A 16499-nucleotide genomic window follows, 5' to 3' on the forward strand; every position below is an offset into this window, starting at 1 on the left:
AGGACACCTTCAGAGGTCTTGTGGAGTCCATGTCTCTATGGGTTGAGCTGGGGTGGCATTAATGTTATGACTATGATATAAAAATGAAAAGGTTCTCCATGGGTTCTTCAGTGAATGGGAGAATATAGTGAATACAGAACTACTCAGAACACCTCAAATGACTTCTGACTAATGTTTATCTGATATCTCACCTGTCGACAGCCTCTGTACCTACATACGCTCGAACATTCCCATCAGTCAATCAAAAAAAAATGTTACAGAACAGCAGAGGAAGGCGATGAAGCTCTGACAGAAAACAGGAGTGATGTTCCTGCCTTCTAAAATCACATTTGTCTCATTCCTCACCTTTCTCTCCAGAGACTCAACAGCACATCAACGCTGCAGTCAGAGAGAGGGACGTCCCAGAGCTCGGAGAAGTCAGCTACAAAGCTACAGGAAGTCAACACCAACAGCTGCAGTGACAATTCCTTGATCACTCTTGATCCTACGTCTCAGGTAGGTGTCTTGCCGGATGCGTGAGAATGAATATTTCAAGTAAACGAGTGTGAAGACCACACACATGGGTTTGAATAAAAGGAGCCGTAATCACGGATTCTTTTTAGGGCGACATACAGCATATGAGCAGCTGGGCTTCAGCATGCCTGGCTAAGGGTTCTACTGTACATGTTTTCTTGGTACATACAAAAACCATTTTTAAAGATTCCTTAACAAAAAAAAGACATCTTCCTTGTATATAAAGAACCATTAACCAGAACCAATTAATTCATTCATGCATTCAAATGGTTCTTTCAGTTGTCCTGGTTCTATATAGAACCCTTGAAGAACCCTACATTGTGGTCCAAATGTCTGAGAGTACATGTAAAGATGTTTTGCATACTTTCTAGTTTAATACACATGTTTACAATATTAATAATAAGAACATGAATAATAATTACAGTGTATTATCAGTATTATGATTTGAGGTTTAGAATTTTGAGGTTTCAAATTTGTTGCTTAAGCTCCTAAAACCCAATATTTAGGCCCACATTTCAGTTCTGCACCCTCGTTAATGCATTACTCTCATAATTGTCAGTTTCATAGACCCTAAAATAGAACCCTGTGGGACTCCACAAAATGTGCAAAACGTTAATGACAGCGTAAATCTGCATGGACTTCACAGGTCTGTGTAAAAGCCTCTGATGAGCAGATCAGAACCTCATCAGAAGCTCAAGTAGATAAGATCTGATCAAAACACATCCAAACTCTCTGAACAACTCTCTTTAACCCTTTAAAACTCAGGGCCAGCGTTGAATGCAAACTGACTGAGCTATTATTCTGGAACGTGAACCTGGTAGACCTGGTAGAGAAGTACTGCCAATAGAATAGGACTCTCTAGAGCAGATCAACATCAACCTATTGATGCCTAATGCTAGGCGTGGGCTTGAGGGGTATAAAGCCCCCCAGAATTGAGTTGTAGAAGTTCTCTGGAATGATGGTTGGTGCTCCATCCAGTACTCTTGGGATGAGCTGGTAATCATCCAACATCCTGAACTCATTAACGCTCTTGTCGACAATTGCAATCAAATCCTTATAGCAATGCTCTCCCAAAATCACAAAGAAAGCCTTCCTCCCTGAAAAATACAGACAGCTACTCCAACAGAAGCAGGATCAACATTTTTTTAGTACCGCTAACTCCGGAAGAAACTATGAATGAGCTGGTGTCCCAATACTTTTGTCAGTGTTGTGTAGCTATATATGTATGTAGCCATTGCTGTAACTGAAGAATCCCGGGAGAGCCTCGGGCATTGTGTTACCACTCCAGTGAACCCGAGTTAGCATCACTTCCCAGCGCATTAGCTTCTCCATTCACCTTCCATTTAGCGCGAACGATCTCCGGCCACCAGCCGGCATTTTCTTGATGTAAGTGCTTGATGAAGAACAAACACTGAAGGTCAGGGTGTTTTCCCTAGCCAAGCTCGCACCGCACACTCAGGACGCCCCACTCTGTGGCTCTGAGACTTCAATCAGAAGGTCAATTCTTGAGCTGAACTCTGGGATCGCTTTATATTCCAGTCAGCCTTTTCTTCTTCACTTATTTATCTGTTCTTAATTTGATAAGCTTCAGCATGGCAGAAACAGTCGAGCATACCTAATGAAGTAGTTTATATGCAAATGATGAGCACAAAATAAAGTTAAAGATCTTCGGGGATCAACAGCACAACACAACGCCGCCGAGCACACACATGCAACTTGGTGCGAGCGCACTTTATCAAGTTTTAGAAGAGCGTGCCTACCATGGAATCTTTTCACTTCAGCATATTTCACTCACACACACACACACACACACACACACACACCTGTGTCCTTGCTGGTTGACATTTCAAAAGCACGGGACGACTGCACTGATCAAAAGAAGAGCAGTGTCCTTGAGTAAAAACCCCTTAAGACCCTCTTTCTCTTTCTTCTTCATTTGATATCTCTGCACATTTCGCATGCCTCAATTAAAACAATTTTTAATGCTTTCTCGCTCTCTTTTAAGTGTGACTCCGGCCTCTCTCTTGTTCCCTTGAGTCGCTGTGCAAAAAAAGAAAATCACTGTAATAGAATTCAGAGAATGAGGGGATTCATTTGAAAACGGGGGGCTAATAAGGATTTCTCCTGATTCCAAAAAAAAAGAAGAGACAGGAAAGGCTGATTCATTACCTGCTAATTTGCAGACGGTAAATCAACATGATTGATTTCTGTAAGGTGCAAAAAGGTCTTTAGCTGCGAGACTTGGAATCCCTCCGCGTTCGGAGTTCGCTGCCGTAGGAGCGTTGCATATATAAAAAGACCCAGCTGTGAGGTGGAAGTGTGTTAATGAGTTTGACAGCAGATTGTCAAACTGAATGGCAGCAGTAAACACGAGGATATAAGGCCTTACGGGCCTGAAACATTTTACAACACGCTCTAAAATATTGCTGAAATCGCATTACTGGGTATTATGAACTCTCTGGAACTCACGCAGTTGTGAATTTAATAGAGCAGAGGTGGGAACAAGTCACTGCGGGACTTACATGTAAATCATACCCTTAAAAAATCCCCAAATGCAGTTAGTCCAAGTCCGAGCAAGACTCTGATTTTTACACCAACCTAAACAAGCCTACTGTTATATATCCTGGTAACAGGGTGGTAATGGTAATATAGCACATATTATGACAGCATGTTAGTGTATGATAGTATTTTATATTCCTGTTTAATGACAAATGCATATATAAGTGCACTATATGGACCTATAAGTATTGGGACACCCGCACGTTACACCAACAGGAGGAAAGTCATTGGCGTTCAAGTCAAAGTCAAGCTGCAACTATGTGAAATTCTCTCGAGTCGACTCTCAAATTATCGAATCCACACCTCTGCACCTGGCTCCTAGTTTACTGGGATATTCGCCTACAGATCAGTTCAGGTTCTTCACGAACTGCTTAGTGAAATTGATGAACATAAACCAAACCCGTTGGGATTTGAGCCGAGATTAGGATTTGGATTGAGTATAAAATTGGGGCTCTGGGTTGACAATTGGGATCTGGGTTTGTATAATAATTCTGAGATGGACTTAAAATCCTTTTGTAATAAAAAGGAACAACATGGGGGGCTATTGTGGGTTTTTTGTGTTTAATTTGCCCTTATTTTAGCATAATTTATATCCCACATATAACTCAGAAGACTGAACGTAGGTTCACTGGTGGGTTTGCATAGTAAAAAAAAGGCTATATTTGCATTGTATTTACGGTAACACTTCGTTCCATTGACCTCCAGTGTAAAGAAGTGGAAGAGCCGGCAAGTTTCTCTACAATGAACCACAATTTCACACCAACCCCCCATTCTGAATGACTGTTCACTGTTTATTTGGTGGAATTTGCCTTTAAAATGACTAATAAACCTAATTGATGTTCAAATGAGATTAGATGAACATAAATTAGCTCCAGCATATATAATGGAATTTGCAAAGAAAGTCTTCCCCCCAATTGAGACGTCTTTTTAAAGACAATTAACCAAAGAATGCACACCGCTTCATCTGGCTTTATTGATTCTGAGATGAAACCGAGGCAGCCCCAATCAAAAGAACAATACTCAGAGCACTTGGTTTGTAAAAATGGGCCGAGAAGAAGCCACAGAAACGAAAACAGATCCCGGACGCCTTTAAACGTCGTGCTTCTTAGCAAAACAGAGAGGATGCACTTTCTCCTCGTCAAATTTCTGCTGGCAATGGCGGTAAACACTGTTCCCTGTCTCAAACAGGCCGAGTGCTCTTAAGCGCCTCGTCTCAGATCCATTTGAATCAATTAAAGTGAATTAAAGGACTTTTCAGCAGACTTGTTGAATTATTTATCGCGTTTAATGATCCCGGCGGAATTAAACATAAGTTGAATCCTTCATTATGAATAATAAGTGATTAAAAGAGACCATTTCATTAGCGCCGCTGTCGCTGAATTTTTGGCATTCGGTTTTAGACACAGGCTTGAATATTCTGAGGAAATTATGCTCAATCAGTTTAATACCCAACGATCTGACGCAATGCTCTGGAGGCAAACCGAGCAAAACACGATGCTGTGCTGGAATGTGGCGTCTCTGAACTGGAGGAAATAGAATCAGGAGCTGTAAACTCATTTCTGTGGAAGTCGTATTTCAGAAAGGCTCTGGCATGTACAGTGTAATTTGGCACTTCATCTTTTCCATTACTGGCCATATATTGCATTACATATGTTTTTGTATACAGTATGTGTATGTGTGTGTGTCCAAGAGATAAGGGAGAGTGTGAAAAAGCATTAATGAGCATGTGTTCTCTGCCGGTTTGCAATAGTTTACCATAGTAAAGCTTCAGCAGCTTTATTTAGAGGGAAACAGTCTCACACCTTAAGAGTGTAAGACCTTTTCCACCTTCCATACTGCTTCATAAATGTAAAGTGTTAAAGTTATTTACTGTATGAAAATAGCTAAATAGACTAAATAGCTCCCTCAACCTGTAATACTTCAATCTTGAGCCAGATAATATGAAATAATATGAAATTTAAAATACATTTTTTAATAAATACATTTAGCCAGAAGCCCTTAGAATAACTGCTACCTTTCATGGCTGGTTAGGCCAGACACTGAGGGATGAACACTTGTAGAGATGGATCCAATTCAAGTACCTTTATATACAGAAAAGGGGTACAACACATCGGGTAAACAAAGCAAACAATGCAGCAACTAAACTGACTAAATAGTAAAACAACGCAAACTCGACAACCAAAACGGGCGAACACAAAAGCACACCTGAGACCGGAGAGGGAGGGGTCTGGGAGCTGAGCTAAGTGAGCTGGTGAGAGAGAGCTGGGGAACCAGCCGCTGAACCCTAAATGGCTAGGTCGACCTGAAGCCTGAATACGCGAAGTCGAAGATGGTCACCTAGCTGGAGCGAGAGTCACAGATAAATCCAGGGAGTGAGTGAAGGTGCCTCGCAAAACTAGTGGCGAGGACCGCTAGTGGACCTGAACTGTGGACCAAACTGGCCTAAACAAACCGCGATCTGAGTCACAAGCCTCTCGGGCTACCTCGAGGCTCTGAACCTACATCCAATTCTCGGCGAGGAGCTCTGTAGCCGAGCTCCTTAAGTACCCCCCGTCTCAGGTGAAACACATTAACAAAACATGACATGATGAGCTTGAATCAAATTAGAAACACACGTGAACATGAATCAAAATACTGAACCGAATCATTGAATCAAACTCCAACGGAAACACGACAAAAGTCCTCCTGTGAGCCTTTGGGCGGCAGCTCGGAATTGCCCCGGGGCAGGGCACAATACCGAGGGGCTGACACTACCCTAATTCTCCCCATCTAATCCCAAAGGTGTCAAAAGTATTCCCATTCCTTCCCCAGGTGATGTTTTTTTAAGGTAAAACTGCTACTTACTGTGGCTTTAAGGGAGAGTAAAATAAAGATTTAGTGACTAAAGCCTTCAACAGACGTCAAGTCGCCCCTTAAAATTCCGAGGTGTTGTTTTGGTGTTGTCTAATTCCGCAGCGCTCCCATTAAAAAACAGCAGCAGCGTAATCTAAAAGCCCCCCAGTCCTTTTCAAACACTGATCCGGACAGGGAGAAAGGGAGCAAGAGGGGGCGAGAGAGGGAATGGAGAGGTGTTTGTGTTTGCTCTCTGCTCATCCCCTCCGAAAAGCCCACGAGGAAAACGCCCAGCCGCTCATTTGCGATGCAGCGAAGCCTCGGATCTGCAGCCCCCTCAGCTAAATAAACAAAACTCAATCAAACATTGTCCTAATGTGACAGCTCCTCTCCACGTGGAGCAGGCCTAATTAAATATCACTCCGGTGTGAGGATGCTTCAGATCCCGCTCTTACAGAGGTGTGAATCTGTAAAAATATCGAAAAATGAGAGGAATAAAAAACGACAACAAACTAAAGACTAAACCTCAGTGGATTCAGCTTCATTAGCTGCCCAGCTCCTTTCACACGAGCGCACTGTAAGAGATTAGTGTGGCGTACCTAACTCTGCCTTGAGCGCTGGATAAATAATGGACGTGTTTTGTCCCTATGTAGAAAGGCAAAGCTGTTCAAACACACAGAAATCTGCGAAATTGGTAAACTATGTTTTGGAGACACGTCTGTTTCAGTAATGTTGAGATTGATCACTTTAAGCCCCGTCTGACAGTAATACCTGATGCACCTTGTGTGTATATATATATATATATATATATATATATATATATATATATAAATAAAAGAAACACTGCGGCGAAAACTAAAGCACATCCAATTCATTTCCAACAGTGAGTGTTAGTCTCTCACGCTCCATATGCTAGCGCTCCTGTTGTTAGCATATTGCGATTTAGCTCTGTCACACACACTCACACACACGTTCTCAGTGGACTGAAAGGTGTGAGTTGATTGATGAGTCCAGATTGTGCATCACTATTTGGCGCCTGCAGTCGTTCTTCCACTCATTCCAATGAAGATAAGACAGTTGGTCCAGGAGGCTCATCATCATTGAGATCTATGGATACTGAGACAGAGCACGGCTCTGTGGCGAACACTGCGTACTCTGGAAACCTCACCGACTCACTAAACTCACTAAACTCAAGAACGTTAAAGCCTTATGTTGTAGCGGATCCACCTTAAAACAGCAGCTTCTGAATCATGTTGATGCTCCACTGACTCTGACACGTGCTGTTATGGAGCTGTGGTGGAGCTGCTCAGACCTTTTGCCTTACAGTGCGTAACCCGGGTCATGTTAGTGTCCAGTATCCTGTAGTATTACTCTACCACCTCAGTCCACATCCTTTTCTACCTTTAGCTTGTCCACAAATGCACGTGTACAGCATGATAGCTGTTCATGAGCTCAAAGCAATTTGCTTTTACAGCAGTGGAGTAAAATTAAACTACTCTCCTTGACTGTAGAGGGAGCCCATTAGCAACTAGCTGCTCCGAAGTTAAGGACAAGACCACTTGGGCTCGGAGCAGGTTTGTACATGTGTTGTTACTGGGACCCAGTTGGGCTTCCCAAGTGGTTTCCATTGTTACAGCCCACCTTAATCTCACATGGGTTCCATCGAGACCCTGTATGCAGTGTACAACCCGGATGGGGCCCATGTTTAACCCCTCCTGGTCCCATCGCTGACCCTGGTGGGAGTCCATATGTGGGGGTAACATGGAACCAATGACAATATGGACTGTTCCAGCCCTGTTCCAATGTGATTTTGTTGTTATGTTGGTCCTGACCCTTTATTATTCCCCCCACCTGTGTCTTGTCTGCAGTCCCGCCCCCCCATTATTTCTGCCACGTGTTTCTTTTCCATGCTCAGCGTTTACATACCCATTTGTTCACCTTTGTTCCTTGCGGTGCATCGCTGTGTTTACCACGTTGTTGTGATTCATTTGGGGCGCATTATCTTCCAGTGCTTTTAGTGTTGATGCTCATTCTGAATCATTCAAAATAAACAAGCAAAATGAATCGATTTCTTAGATCTGATCTGAAGCTTTTAAAAGCTGGTTTTTGGACGTGGTCTGAATGATTACATATTTGGAGTGAAATAATAGCTCTGATTAAAGCTAAATGCAACACGATCAGTGTTTATAGAGGCATAAAATAATCAAATCTGCTATATTTATAGAACCCAGAGGAAAAACATATTGCTCCAATGATGATCTTTGATGTTTTCTGAGACATGTTTGAGCTGACATTTCAATTAGCGATCAATTGTGTCTCATTGATGTTTCAGTTCAATTAACATAAACAACAGTCTTTTATTATGTGGACAGAAATAAATGCTTTTGCATAGAAATTTAGCACTTTTACTTACTTTTACAAAAACAAAAAGGATCCAGTGTAAAATTAATCATAGTCACATAAATAAAATGTATTTTTATTTATGATAATAATAATTATTTATAATTATAATAATATGATTAATAATATATAATATTTTTTTATATCCTCACTAATAGATCTATGACAGGAACACATCTCTAAGTAAAAACACATTTTTGAAGCCTTAATGAATTTAATCAAGCTCCATTTGATGGACATTCCTTATCTTTTGGATCCATAAGTTATATGAGGGAGCTCTGAGTTCATCCATTTCATTGTGATAAACTTCAAGGCTGCTGTCACTAATATTCCTAGGACACATGTCTTAGACCTCCCCTCTCTACACCATCAGGTACACTCATAAAAAAATGGGCTACAAATGGTTCTTTGAGCGATGCCATTGAAGAACCACTTTTGATCTCATAAGGAACCATGTTTGTCATAGAGATGTGACCTTTGTGTGAGTGTGAAGAACCTTTAAAAGACCCCAAAAAATGTTCTCTCGATGTTTCGATGGTTCTTCATCAACTTAAAGGCCTCATCTCTAGTACCAAAATGGTTCTTTATGCAACCAAAAGCGGTTCAAAGAACCTTTTGTAGCACCTTTATTTTTATATTACTCTATTATTCTGTCTATTACTCCAAACAATGGACTAAGAGCACCATTGAGATGATGATACCTCCAACCAAATCACCTTTGAGATACACTTTAAAGGCAGCTATACCTCATGACGTTGCCAGGAGACCCACAACTTCTTTAAGCTGGTGGCATGGCTAATTAAAATTGATCATTAGCTGTAAAAAGCCAAACTTTGGCTATTACACTTTGACGATTTTCAGAAGTAAAATATAACGTATTAAATAATCGCTAATGACTTTTGCAATAACATTCAAGCAGACTGCTGCTAGTAGCTTCCGCTGTGTTGCTTTCTCTCTTGAGACAAGCCAGCGCAAACCCAGAGGGCCCAGAGGAACATACTTAAGGCAGCAAAGCAATCAATTAGCTTTTAGCTACCCTGTCTTCACCAATCGGCAAGATGAAGGTAGCTTCCTTCATCTGGCAGCATTTTAACATAAACATTCAATTCTGACATGACTCGGGACCTTCCTGCCTTCGAGTACTGCCTGAGTAGGTTCCATAACCAATATCTCAAAGGTGTCAAAAGTATTGTGTAAAAGTGTAAAAGTACTGGTTTCAGAACGACTTCAAGTAGAAAAGTAAAAGTAATGGAAGGAAAACAAAGGCTGAAAGCTTAGGCCGCGCCACAGGGGTCTATAGTGCACTACACCCCCCCCCTCCCCTCCCCAAAACCCCATTTCTCTAAAAGTCATAATGAGGAGAATGATCTATTAAAATGTTGATGTTAAAAATGTTGGGCTGCACTAGGCTCCTGTTTCAGCTGCAGATCTGCCCATTGAAAATGAAGCATTTCAGTAATATCAGCTCTATTAAAGGAGCGTCTCTGTGCTCTACTGAGCATCAACATGAGCTTCATGGAGGAAAATATGTGGAGTCGTTGTCTAGAAGTTCTGTAACGCTGCAGAAAGTCAGACTTCAGAGGCGTGTGATCAATAAGCTTTATTGGAATGTAAATGTGGGGCTCAGTCGGGACGTTTCACTGCAGCTCTCTTGAGTCTCTGCCACGGACACAGTCTTCATACTAGACTACAGACGTCTGCTGTGAGCTCGCTGGAGAGTGACGGGACGTGTGCAGGTGTGATGGATCTCTTATAAACCAATAGGGAGTCAGAATGGTGTGAATGGTAGGTTTCCGGATGGTGCGATTTATCTGGATGACGAGAAAATGTGAGGAGTATAAATAAAAATTCGGCTGAAAAATAAATAATTACTCCATTAAATTTTAAGTAACCAACATTTCTACTTAAGTAATTAATGAAGTATTCGTACTTCGTTACTTGACACTTCTGTACACTTCCTGTGGACGTCAAACTGATCCGAACTTAATTAAACTGTTTTGCAGAAGTGGTTGGGGGGGGGGGGGGGGGGGTTGATACGTGGTTGTACATACAGTATGTTCTGCATGTACGTACTGTCTGTGTGCATGAACTGGAGACAAATCCAAGATTGGTTGATCGAGCTCGGACGTGAGGACTCTGGACTTGATGATTTTGATGGTGTGTTAATGTGTATACAATTAACACCCCCACACGTGCATGCATGCACAAACAAACCCACATATAGCTCCACCATATGCTGGGTTTTGGTTCAGTGGCTGCTCTGATTTGACTGAACGCTGGAGAGAGGAGCTCTAATTGGGTGTTTTCGCAACCAGATGCACAATAAATTCTGTGTAGAGCGCCATTATTGGCGACGGCTCAGAGGAACAGCGAAGAATCACGGCCTGAAAACTCTATCAGCCCGGCTGCCTTGCACGCCTGACCCGGGACAGCGAATAAAAGGCAAGAGGAAAGCGAGCAGGCATTAGAGAGAGGTGTACGAGTGCCGCATATCTAAGGTTGGCGTAATCAAGTTCATTGGCAGCCGATCCCCCCCGGGAACGTGCTCAGGCTTGTGAATTTTGAAGACACTTCACCCCATCATTCAGTGTTCTCCTGAATACATTTGCTCACATTGAGTTTAATAGTGTTTATAATGGACTGCACAGCTTGGCTCTTTGTTCACACCGAGTGAGCGGAATCTCTATAGGCAGCGTCTGTGCGTCTGCTGTCGGGATCACCTTGAGTCATCGAGATCATTATTTGGCGTTTCCCTTGATTGCAAAAGGCTAATTGCTATATTTGTTTAGGCAACTAATTTTCCAATTAGAACACGTAGCGCGGGCCCTCATTCCGCCTTGTACACAGACTCGTAATCCTGAGACAAGCAAATAGCCTCCAATTGACAGACTTTGGGTCTAGCTGGAGTAGTTTGGCGGAAAAATCTCATTTACACACGGTTCTGTTTACTCCGAATCAGCCAAGACATGTTTGGAGTCTCGCAGTGTAGGCAGAGGTGATGAAATAAGGCCAAATTTATCAAATAAAGATACTTCTACTTAAAAGGAAGTAAAAGCAACCGAATATGAATAAAATATCTGATCGTAGAACGATCACAAACACTGTAATGAACCAACCAACACACTCATACACTCATATATATAAACATATATTTATATATTGACCGGAAATATAGATTATAGATATATATCACAGCTATTTTATTGCCTTCACTAAATCCTTATGGAAAATATATATATATACATATATGATGCCAATAAAATAGGACTCTCTGGAGCAGATAAACATCATGAACCTATTGGCACCATGCTGCCTAATGCCAGGCGTGAGCTTGTAGAGGGGTATAAAGCCCCCCAGCACTGAGCTGTGGAGCAGTGGAAGAACCGTGTTCTCTGGAATGATGGTGGAGGAGCTCCATCCAGTACTTTTGATTGGGATGAGTTGGAGAGTTGGGCATGATGAGGGTGTTGATCATCCACAACTTGACCTTAAATCCTCACAGCAATGCTCCTCCTCCAAAATCCCGTAGAAAGCCTTCTTCTCTTGACAGTAGAGACAGTTCCCCCAACAAAAGCAGGATCAGCTCTTTTTAATGCCCTTGAGTTCATGAGAAACAACGAATGAGCAGGTGTCCCAATACTTTTGTCCTTGTATAGGGTGTATGTATTCATATAGGATTCAAAAGGAGTAAATGCAAAGCAACAAATCACTAATAGCTTACAATCTTTAATGAGCTGTTAGCTGCATTAGCCCGGTACCTTCAGAGCACTCCTAAAGTGTTCTGCTAAGCTTTTATTATGAGCTGCATTATGGGACTCCTCAGAGACCCAGTTTTTGTATTACTCCTGGCAAGTCAGGAAAGCACTCAGTCTCCCGTGGCTTTCAATCATAAATGGAGGAAGGGCTAAATTGTTCCTCAGTATAAAAATTGACACCGTGGCCATCAAGGGTTAAGCCCCCTGAGACACTAAATTTGAGGGAAGACATCCCTAATCTTTCGGAGCCCTCCTGCAGGTTAGAAAATAACAGTGAAGGACCCCTTAAGGCCACCTAAAAGCTCTCACACAAGGAGCTCCACAGACCCTTACTGTCTCCAAGAACGCGAAGGAAAGAAAGAAGGAAAGAAAAAAGAAAGCAAGGAAAAAACATTTTGATAGATAGACAGAACACCAACTGCCTGCCTTCTAATAGAGACACCGAGTGGCTCTTCAGCGGAAGGTTAACAGCCAGCACCGGAGCAAAGAGCAAGAGAGTCTCTGCTCCACAGAAAAGGGAGGCTTAATTATGTTTCATTCGTATGCAATGCCCATGCGGCCTTCTGCAATGCCCTTTATTTAAGACACATTCCAGAAAAGGAAACTTCTGGCACTTTTGTCTTTTTGCCAACAACCGCAGCCCCCCCACATGCATGACTAATAGATCAAGAAAAGAGGGGAGGTGTGATGAAGAAGCAGGAAAAAAAAAAGAAAAACAGCGTCGGGAAAAAAAAGGAAAGAAACAAATTCCATCTGTCCAAATTTAAATAAGTTTCGCCACCGGCTGTGGAGGTGCCTTTCACAACTCCAAAAAAGGTTCAACTTCCAGAAAGTTCTGCGAGGCCTATGGCTATGGAATGTCACTAAATATATATATATATATGTGTGTGTGTGTGTGTGTGTGTGTTTGTGTGTGTGCTGGTGTGTGTCGAGAGGTTAGGAATATGAAATAAGCAGGCAGATAATATGGAATTCAGCGCACCTGTACACTGAGCAGAATGCAGAAGCAGCGAGAAGACAGCGAACAAAACCTGAAACTAAATTAGAGTCAGACCCGCCAGCTGCCAGCAGCGCAGCACACACTGATAGAGGTCAGAGTTCAAGTGAGCATCTGAGCGGGCGCTTTGTTTTTCTGCCTTTTCTCCCTGACAGATCGGACTTCTGTTTGGGTCAGATGTGCTCGGCTTCCGTGTGAAATGCACCTCTAAGACAGTACATTAAATTTACATTTCCATCTGAGCGATGACCTCCGAGACCTTGGTCATGTGCGAGTGCGGGCCTTCGCTGTTACTGTGGTAAACAGATGCAGTTTTAAGAGGGAAGTGGTCAGCAGCGTTTTTTTTTGTTTGTTTGTTTGTTTGTTTGGTGCACAAATTAATGGGGTGCGGTGCTTCCAAACTATTACCGAATTGTGCCGCTGTGAAGATCGTGAGAGTGGCCTGTTGCGGAGTTTTGAGAATTCCACAATTCCAATAACGCCGCGTAGTTACGAGCCTGATCAGCATCAGACAGTTTTCAATTTGGATCCAACACCACATTCACATGCAAAAGGCATTAATGCGACTGTCTGTACCATTGCAGATTTACCGCGACTTTAAGAGCACATTGTGTTGCGGTGTCACATTTGCTCATTCGCAAATGAGGATTACAGGGACTTTACCAGGGACCGTTTCCATAAAATCAGGCTCGACTGGTCATTTCCCTCACTTGCATGCAAAGTTGGGGCATCATAAACAGCCAGTGTAGCACAGTGGGTAATAACACCTGCTTCCCCATGCCAGACTAGGGTTTGAATGCCCCAGCAAGGCAAGAACACCACTCTACACCAATAAGAGTCCTTGAAAGTCACATGGAAGACTCCCATGAAAGTCACTCTGGATAAGAGCATCAGATAAATGCTGTAAACCACACCAACATGCAAAAAAATACCACATGGATGAACCTGATGGTAAATGTCCTTCTTTTTAAGAAGCCAAAATGGGTTTAATTCTCTTTTGCATGGTCTTGAAGGTCAGTTCTGGTCAGGTCACGACTGCAGAAAGAACTTCTTGGCCTTCTTGAGAAGCTCATGAATTAAAAATTTAATATTGAGTATTTGGCAACCACCTAATGTGACTCAGTCCATCAAGATAAACACAGATTTTATACCATATTGATGATGTCACACAACATGCACTAAGCACTGGTGATTAATATGCATGAGCTTATTAATATGTTAATTGTAATTGAAAGCAAAGGTGAAATCAGGCTCGACTGGTCATTTCCTTCACTTCTATGCAAAGTTGGGGCATCATAGACAGCCAGTGTAGCGCAGTGGGTAAGAACACCTGCTTCCCCATGCCAGACTAGGGTTCGATTGCCCTAGCCAGGCAAGAACACCACTCTACAACAATAGGAGTCCTTGGGTAAGACTCCTAACTCTACCATTAGTCCTTCCTGTTAATTATGATCAGATTATGATCAGAGCAGTTCAACAGTATTGATGGTTTGGTAACTTTTATCAATAATTAATAAATAGTTCTGACCAGAGGAGGACGGGTCGGGTCCACCTTGTGAGTCTTGGTTCCTCCCAAGGTTTCTTCCTCCAGCTCTGCCCAGCTCTGAGGGAGGTTCTCTTTGCCACTGTCGCCGCTGGCTGCTCACTGGGGATCTTTGATCCTTCATGTCTTACGTTATTTCTTTTTTGTCTCTTTTCTTTTTTTGGATCTTTTTTAAGTTTACAGACATGCTTGGTCTCACAGGTCAGTCTTGCTGCAACATAGACCCACTCATCTGATTAACCCATATACTCAAAAGCTCATTCTGATCTGATTGAGTTGAGCATCACGGTGAACATCACAGCTGCAGTTGAGAAGAACTGACTTGGCTTTCTTAACAAGCTTAATATTGAGTATTTTACAACCACCTAGCGTGACTCAGTCCATCAGGATAAACACAGATTTCCCCATGACAGACGAGGGTTGCAGTCTCCCATGAGCATCAGGGCTTGGGGTGACTGAAAAAAGCTTGCCTGATTCAAAGAGTCCTGTTTTCTTTTACATCATGTGGATGACTGGCCCTGTGTACACAGTTTGTCTGGGGAAGACATTGAGATGCACTGTAGGAAGAAGACGAGTTACTGCAGGGAACGTAATGCTCTGGGCAATGTTCTCCTGGGAAACCCTGGGTCCATTTGACATGGGAAGTCTACCAAAACATCAATTGAGACCAGGTACACTCTGCTCGGTGGAAGTTCAAGCTAGGAGCATCTATGCATGTTAAAACAGCACAGATCTCAACTGCATTAATCACAGCATGGTAATCCTGCAGCACAAGGGGTTAACTGAGATCCTAGTGAGTTTGGAGGAGCCTGAGTGGATCTGCTTCTTAAAGCGGATAAACGTCACAGAAAGTCCCTGCCCTTTACGAGGCTCAGAGGCGCCGCAGGCTTCCGCCACATCCTGCTAATTTCATTTTCACTCATATGAGCTCAGAAAAGACGCCCAGCCTGGTTTTTGCGTCGTAGAAATGGACCAACAGCCGGGACCTGCTGGCTCGCTGCATTTTTCCCCGAAACCCATCAGGCGTGACATGGGCACCTGTCGGGGGAACAAAGAGGACCCCTGTGAGTTAAATCACCTCTAATGCAAGATTACCCAGGTGCCAGAGGACATAATCTCGCCCCAAATACATCACCTGTCAACAGCTCCACAAGCATCATAGACACGCCACCCTCTTTTCCCCCCAAAAAACATCACCTCTTAATCGTTATTGAAGTCACTCGGCTGGAAAATCGCAGCTTTTTCCAGCCTTTTCCTCTGTGGCAGCCGAGAGTGTCAAATCCTGGGGCAGACCAGAGTAAATTTCAAGAACTTTTTGTATGTTCTGAACTGTCTGCACAGTTACACCAATAACTAAAGAATGGCCCAAAAAAGGTCTCCCTTATCATCCTTTTGACCCCTGTGATGTCTTACGGGTCAAAATTGACCCACTACCATGTTTAACAGCAGAGAAACCCTCCTAAATTATCCCTTTTTAGCTTGGAATTGAATAATTTTTCCTAGAGTGACGGCAACGTTGAAGGTTCATACTTAAAGGAGCAGGAACCACTAAGATGTACCCATCAGAAGGTCCTCCAGGACCAGGGTTCGGATCCATTGATTGGAAGTATATGCATGGCAAACATTCACTGTCCTCTTCATTGGAAATCCCTCATTTGTACAGTACAGTAAACTTCTACTGCCCATCTATTGATGCACTGTTTGTGTTAGCCATCCTCTAAAAGCCCAGGGTGCACAGCTTCAGTCCTGGGGGGCTGGTCTCCAGCAAAGTTTGGTAGTTGCCCTACTCAGACAAACCCACTTTACCTGGTAATTAACTGATGAGTTGCATCAGGTGTTTTTGAGTAGGGCAACTACCGACTTTGCTGAAGAACGGCCCTCCAGACCTGCTCTAGCCTCT

This window comes from Salminus brasiliensis, chromosome 19, assembly GCF_030463535.1.
Source record: "Salminus brasiliensis chromosome 19, fSalBra1.hap2, whole genome shotgun sequence".
Classification (NCBI taxonomy): Eukaryota; Metazoa; Chordata; class Actinopteri; order Characiformes; family Bryconidae; genus Salminus; species Salminus brasiliensis.